The following is a 7,680-nucleotide window of genomic DNA, read 5'->3' as shown; positions in this document are numbered from 1 at the left end:
CTACTATGGAGGCAATCCATTTGATAAGACAAATGATGGAGTTTTATAGGGTAAAGAAGAAAGATCTTCATATGGTCTTTATTGATTTAGAGAAGGCATATGACAAGGTGCCAAGAGAGATACTTTGGTGGGCAATGTTGAAGAAAGGTATCCCACGAAGGTATGTAGACCTAGTTAAGGATATGTATCGGGATGTGTCAACAAATGTGAGGACATGCGGAGGGTTGACAAAAGATTTCCCTATTACAATCGGATTGCATCAAGGGTCTGCATTAAGCCCTTTTCTTTTTGCAACGGTTCTAGACGAATTAACTAGACCAATTCAAGATGAGGTTCCATGGTGTATGCTGTTCGCAGATGATATCGTTTTGGTGGATGAGACTAAGGATGGGGTTAATGTCAAGTTGGAGCAATGGAGGCAAAGGTTGGAATCTAGAGGGTTTAAGCTAAGTCGGAGTAAGACTGAATATTTGGTATGTCGTTTTGGCACTCAGAGGGGGACACGCAATGAAGTGGTGAGTTTGGATGGAAAGGATTTGACCATGAGTGAATGTTTTAAGTACCTAGGGTCGATCATCCAGAAGAATGGTGACATTGATCAAGACGTGACCCACAGGATTAAGTCAGGGTGGCTTAAATGGAGAGCGGCCACGGGAGTGCTATGCGACCGCAGCATTCCCTTAAAGTTGAAGGGAAAATTCTACAGGACTGCCATAAGACCAGTGTTGCTCTATGGTACAGAATGTTGGGCTTCTAAGAAAGAGCATATTAAAAAGATGGAGGTTACGGAAATGCGCATGTTAAGGTGGATGTGTGGAAACACTTTAAGAGATAGAATCAGAAATGAGGTTATTCGCAAGAAAGTAGGTGTGGCGGGCATTGTAGATAAACTAAGGGAAAATCGTCTGCGTTGGTTTGGACATGTAAGACGGAGACCCGAGGGTGCACCGGTGCGAAGAGTGGAAGAGTGGGACCATGGAGGGATTAAACGAGGAAGAGGGAGACCAAAGATGACTTGGTTGGAAGGAGTGAGGAAGGATATGAAGTGCATGGATTTACGTGAGGATGAAGTTTTGGATCGTAAGGGATGGAGGAGAAAGATTTATGTTGATGACTACACGGAATAATCAAATTTGGTTCATGTTAGCCGACCCCACTTTTGGGATTAAGGCTTTGATTGATTGATTGATTGATTGAGAACAGCAGTACTACGGAGTGCGATTCAGAACTTTGCCCAAGAAGCCGATGAATCTTTATATGAGGCTTGGGAGAGGTTCAAGGACTTACAAAGAGAATGCCCTCACCATAATTTAGCGGAATGGCAGTTAGTCCAAGCCTTTTATAACGGCATTGGAAATTCCTCTAGAATAATTTTAGACTCTGCAGCTAGTGGGAGATTCATGAATCTTAATGTTGATGATGCAGGTCAGGTTATTAAAGATATGGCGATACACAATTCCCAATATGGGAATCCCAGAGGATTTGCTAACAAGGGGAAGCATAGTGTCGACTCTTTATCCTTTTTGCAAGCTCAACTAACCTCTATTTGCCAAAAATTAGATAATCTGAGCACTGCTAATGTAGCTAATGTTTCTGCAATTAATAATAATTCTAATGAGGCCTTATGTGAAAATTATGGTATTGTAGGTCATTGGGAGCAAGATTGCAGGAGTTCCGTGGAGCAAGTTAATGCCTTCCAAGCTTATAGGCAGAATAACCCATACTCCAACACCTACAATCCTGGGTATCGGAATCATCCGTACCTTTCCTACCGGAGCACTAACGTTCAAAATCCACCACCACAAGAACCACAGGCGCCACAGCAGCAGAAATATTATCATCCCAATGCTAGCCAGAAGAACCAACCACAACAAACCCCCTCATCCTCCGACCCTTCTCTGGCGGAAATAAGAGCAATGTTGGTTAATATGCAAAAGCACATGGAGAGCAGAGATGCGACAATTGATCAAATTCTAGCGCATAATAAAATTATGGATAATCAAATTGCGCAACTCTCCGCTACTCTACAAGCCCGCCAACAGGGAGCTCTGCCGGCACAGCCGACTAGGCCTACGGATCAAGCATTTACAATTACTCTAAGGAGTGGTTCAAACTATGAAAGGCCCTCTAAGCCCGGAGTCGATAAACCTGTTTTATTAAATAATGCTAATCTTGATTCCGTTAAACCAAACAATGTAGTTGATAGCCCTGCAGGGCTAAAGGATAATACTAACACATCTAATTCTACATTGCTGGGTACAACTCCAGAGAAGGTGGCTACTCCAGACAAGAATAATAATGCTCCAAACCCAATTATCAAACTTCCTTTCCCCAATCGTCAATTGAAGACAAACTTGGATAAGCAGTTTGGTAAGTTCTTGGAGGTAGTTAAAGATTTGAAGGTAACAGTTCCCTTTACTGAATTGATCACACAAATCCCCTCATATGCAAAATTTATGAAAGAAATATTGACGAGAAAAAGGTCTATTAGTGAGGTAGAGACAGTAGCTTTCACTGCAGAGTGTAGTGTCGTACTTCAAAATAAGTCTCCACCTAAATTAAAAGATCCGGGTAGTTTTTCTATCCCTTGTCATATTGGCAATCTCTTGATTGATGATGCATTATGTGATTTGGGTGCTACTGTTAGCGTCATGCCATTATCTGTGTGTTCTAAGTTGAATATGGGTAAATTAAAAGCTACCAATATAACTCTACAAATGGCCGACCGTTCTTTCAAATACCCCTTAGGTGTTTTAGAGGATGTCCCCATAGAGTAGGTAAATTTTATATACCTGTAGATTTCTTTGTTTTTGATATGGCTGAGGATACGCAAACCCCAATTATTTTGGGTAGACCATTCCTTAACACTGCAGGAGCAGTCATAGATGTAAGAAGTGGTAAGTTAACACTATCAGTAGGGGATGATAAAGTTGTTTTTAATCTGAATAATGCCCCTAAAAGCTCCATGACTGAGGAGAAATGTTTCAGTGTTAATGTGCTTGTAAATTATTCTAACAAGCCCCAAGCTCTTGAAAAAGATCCCTTGGAGGCGGTATCTTGTGTTGCATCCTTTTCAGATGAGATAGACAAATGGCAGAAGGAAGTCGATGCAATAGAAAGAGCACTCTATAATGTTGGTCTTGGTTTCGAGGATGAACAAGTGGAACCGATCGAGCAAGTTGTGCAAACCGAGCCTACGGTAAGTGTTCCGCCGGATCGAGTTGCAAGAGTTGAACGCAATGACAATCTGGAGCAACCTTCGATCGAAGGAGGATTTTTAGTGCGTAGCATTGAAGATCCCCAAGTCCAAGTCAAGGAGGATCCACCAGATAAGGAGACTTAGCGTCCCACAGGGTATGTCAGGAAGCCGCATCGCAGCCTAAACACTTCTAGACCGGGTGAGAAACCACCCGATCGAGCGTTAGGCCAAGGGTCCTAGAAATTGTACTTGTTAAGAAGGTCGTGCGGGACCTAGATAAACCAGCGCTTTGCAGGAGGCAACCCGTATTTTTAATGCTTTTTAGACTAGTTTTTCTTTTCTTTTTCTTATGAGAGGATAGATGAGGGAATTTAACGAGTTTTATGAGTGTTTGTACAGGTTTGAAGGAAAAGAGTTAGCCAAATTTTGGAGAAAAGAAGAAAATTAATATTTCGCCGATTTAGTCTCGGGCCCGACCGGGCGAAGCTCGCCCGATCGGGCGCGAGAGCAAGGATCTGAAAATAAGTAATTTCGCCCGACCGGGCGCGAAATTCGTCGTATACGGACTAAGTTGTCCGCCCGATCGGGCAAGCCTCGCCCGACCGGGCGCGAGAAGGGTGAAAATTTTGACTTACAGATCGCCCGATCAGGCGAATGGCGCCCGACCGGGCGCGAGAGCTAGAATGAATCAGGTCGTTAGATCGCCCGACCGGGCGAGTGGCGCCCGACCGGGCGCGAAAGGTTACGAAATTAAGGCAAATCAGATCGCCCGACCGGGCGAAGGCCGCCCGACCGGGCGCGAGAATCAGCTACGAAATTTTCCAGATCGTCCGACCGGGCGACCCACCGCCCGACTGGGCGCGAGCGTATCCGCCCCCTTCTTCTTCTTTCTTTCTCCATTTCTTCTTTCCTCCATTACTTTCTCTCTCTAAAACTCAAATTCTCTCTACCTTCTCTCTAAGATTTCTCCTCCATTTCTTACCCAAATTCAAAACTCTTTACATATTTGTGATCCTCTCTTCATCCTCTTCACTTTCATATTAAAATTTTTCAGTTTTAATTCAATAACTTTTCAAACCCATTTCTTGAACATGGCATCAAAGAGGGCTAGGTCCATTTTTTGTAGGAGCTCCAGTTCGAGGGAGGAATACGACCCGGACTTGCAACTCCCGTACTGGCCGACGATCTGGATTGTGAGCCGGGAATAAAAGGAACGGCTAGAGCATTTGGTCGGTCGTGAGGTAATTCCTTCTCGGTGGTTACACCGCCCTACCCTAGAATCATTTGGTTTGTATGATTTTGTTAAACGATTTTTGAATGACAATGGCATGAGAAAATTTGTTGACATGCACTATCCTACATACCGAGAACTTACTTGTGAATTCCTGTCCACTTTTCATGTTGTTAGTAGTAGAAATGGGCCAAATTTATTTTTCAGGTTAAATAATAGAAATATTAGTTTAACTTTTGTAGAATTTTGTAAAATTTTTGAATTAAATTCTGAATTATCTCACCAGTGGCATGCAGACTATAAAATGGGTGACTTATATTATGCTTTGACTGGTTTGCCTACCCCCGACCCCCAACATGCTAGTACCAAACCTATTCACCACCCTGTCCCAAAAATCTGGCAAAGATTTGCGGGTTTGTGTTTCTTAGGTAGGGTTGAGCCCCATAACGCTCAATCTAACGAACTAGCTGTCATAGGACATTATGTGTACGGGTACGGGAAATTGAACATAGGTAGGTTTATAGTTCACCATTTGAGTAGGCATGCCACCGCCAGCACCACTTCCCAGACCCTTATCCGTTTAGGTGGCCTTATCACTCGAATAGCAGTGAAAAAGGCCGGTTTTGTAGTAGACGGACCCCACCAGCTGACTAACTGTGGACCAGATACCTACATGACTGCTAGGTATTTTGAGGATGTGGGGTGGGTTAGACCGGATAGCGAGAAGACACCCTTTTGGTGTATTCGGACTGGGAGCGAGCAACCTTTGCCCATTTTTCCCTTACCCAGTCCTGACTTGACCGCCTTTCCCCCAGGGAAACCTTCTTACACTTATGATGTTTTAGTTGCCAACGCTAGGGGGCAGGCACCACCACCACCAGTTCCACCACCCCAGCCTCAGCCCGAGGTGGCTTTTTCTCCACCTCGTATGTCCCACTCTGTTCCTCATGTTGACTCTGACCCAGTTTGGGATCTTTAGAGTATAGGTCAGACCCTAGGACGTATCGAGCATTCACATACTAACATTAGGAGGATGGTAGGCTCCTTAGACCAGAGGTTAGGGTACCTAGAGAGGAACCAGGGTAGAGCTCTCTACCCTATGTACGATGATTATGCTCGTCGGGGTAACATTCCCAACGACGCTATTCACCCTGACTGGTTTCAGCCTCCACCCCAGGGATACGATAGGGATCCCACTGCCCGTGGTATTTACACTGACTATTCTTCTTTCTTTTGGTACGGCCAGGACATTCCTTTCGGGGGACCGGCGGGGGGAGGGAGTTTTCACGCTGATTATTTTGGTGGTAGCTCTTCTGGTGCAGGTGGTGCAGGTGGCAGTGGAGGTGCGGGTTTCGGCTCGATGGACGAGGATAATGAGGACTAGCTATGCTGGGCTAGTTTCCGAGCCAATGAGGACATTGTCTGATTCTGGCTTGAGGGAGGTTTTGGTTTGGTATATTTCTTTTTCTCTTTTCTTTTATTTTTGGTGTGTTTTCTTAGGTTAGATTTCTTGCTTTCTAGGTTAGTTTTTATTGCTTTCTTATATATGAAAAATACAAAAAAATTGAAAAATAAAAAATCCAAAAATACGTTCCAATGAATTGTAAATTATGCTTCCCTGTGCCCCTTACTTGAGAAAAATTGTTTTGATTCCTGGTATTTGATGATAGGCATTGTGGATTAGTTGATCATGATTTGATGTTTGATTGCCCTGAAACCTTAACATGCGTCAATTTTGTCTAACTTCTTGTGAATATAGTGCTTGACTAGTTGATTTGGTAAGGAATGTGTGATAGTTCCATAGTTCCTGGTATGTCAATGAATTTGAGTATTGGTTTGCAACTATAAGTAATGTTTATATGATTCATTATTATGCACATTGTGGAGGACGAAGGCATTTGTTCTTTTAGGTAGCCTCCAGATGATTGTAGATTCATTTGTTCCCTTCTTGCTACCCATGTTGTTGCCTTGACATTTTGTTGTTTATTAGCCACATTACAAGACTATTTTGCCCCATTGGTTACTAGTCCCAAGCTTGGCTTGGGGGAGCTATTAGTGAGTGAGGTGAGGGACTTTGTAGTGTGCTTATTATTTGCACAATTTGGGTGGGATTTGAGAAGTTGTTTTGTTGTTGTTCATGTTTATTTTTTACGAGCTTGAGAGTTATATTTTCTTGAAAAAAATAAACCATGATGTTATGAAAAAAATAGAAGTTCAAAGAAAAAAAAAATGTAAAAAAATAAGTGAACTTCAAAAGAAAAGAAAAGTGTTCAATGTTCAAATGTTCTAGTTGGAGGTCGATAACAAGAAAAAAAATTGAGCTTCAATGAAAAACTCAAGTTTGGAAATAAAGTTTGATTATTCACTCCACTTCTTCATTATTATATTTTTATGAGTGAAATTGTAAGAGTTGGGATTATTTATTATGATTGGAGTTTATTTGGTTGATGTTAGAGTTGGTTTTGTAGGAGATGTATGATCACTATTTATTTTGATCATGGGTTTTATTAGGATATGGCTCCTTTAAGCATAGCTTTTCTCTCACTTATTCCCAAATTTATCCTACCCTTTACCCTAGCCTTACATTACAAGCTTTAAAGACCTTCCGACCTTTGTGCATAGAATTGTATGAATGTGAAAGTGTTGTTTATCAATGCAAGTTATGATTTGGCATATTTCGAGTCGACTAGTAGGATTGAGCGTTCATTGTTTTATACACACGAGAGTGTGAGTTGGGAGGGCATTGTTCATATAAAGGGGTTGGATGGAGAGCGATCGAGTATATCTTTTACTCGCCACGAAAATGAGAGTTGAGTGTGTGAGCACTAGTCTTGAATTCTATATGCTCTTGTGGTTTGCTCTATTTGACAATTGTTAGGGAAGAAAGGTAATTGGATGGACTAGATTAGTTGACTCTGAAGCATGTTTATTTGATTTACCCTGAATCGTTTGTGCTTGATTTTTACTTTTTGGGGTGAAGCATATTTATTGATTCATTGATGAGATCTTTGCTTAGGGACAAGCAAAGGTTTGGCTTGGGGGAGTTTGATGTGTCTATTTCATGTAGTATTTTACCCCCGTCCCTTGGTCATAATTAGTAGTGTTTTTGGCTCTTTAAGCCACTTTAATTACTAATTGGTGTTTTCTAGTGTTTTCGTAGATTTGGTTGACTTTTGCAGGGATTTATGCTTTTGGAGTATTTTCCCGAGATATTTTGGAGCAATCACGAGCATTGGAGAAGCACGACCAG

The 7,680-nt window shown here is 42.2% G+C and overlaps 1 non-coding gene across 1 annotated transcript; it reads right to left on the bottom strand.

Moving 5' to 3' along the window:
• Positions 1–1,205: 1,205 nt before the first annotated feature.
• Positions 1,206–1,312, bottom strand: LOC145607007 (small nucleolar RNA R71). Its single transcript, XR_014105478.1, has one exon. It is a non-coding gene; the product is annotated as a small nucleolar RNA R71 (small nucleolar RNA).
• Between the last annotated feature and the right edge of the window lie 6,368 nt (positions 1,313–7,680).

Source organism: Chenopodium album, chromosome 2 (genome assembly GCF_948465745.1).
Source record: "Chenopodium album chromosome 2, dcCheAlbu1.1, whole genome shotgun sequence".
Lineage (NCBI taxonomy): Eukaryota > Viridiplantae > Streptophyta > Magnoliopsida > Caryophyllales > Amaranthaceae > Chenopodium > Chenopodium album.
Note: the sequence above shows the minus strand (reverse complement) of the source record. Positions and strands in the feature narration are given on the sequence as shown.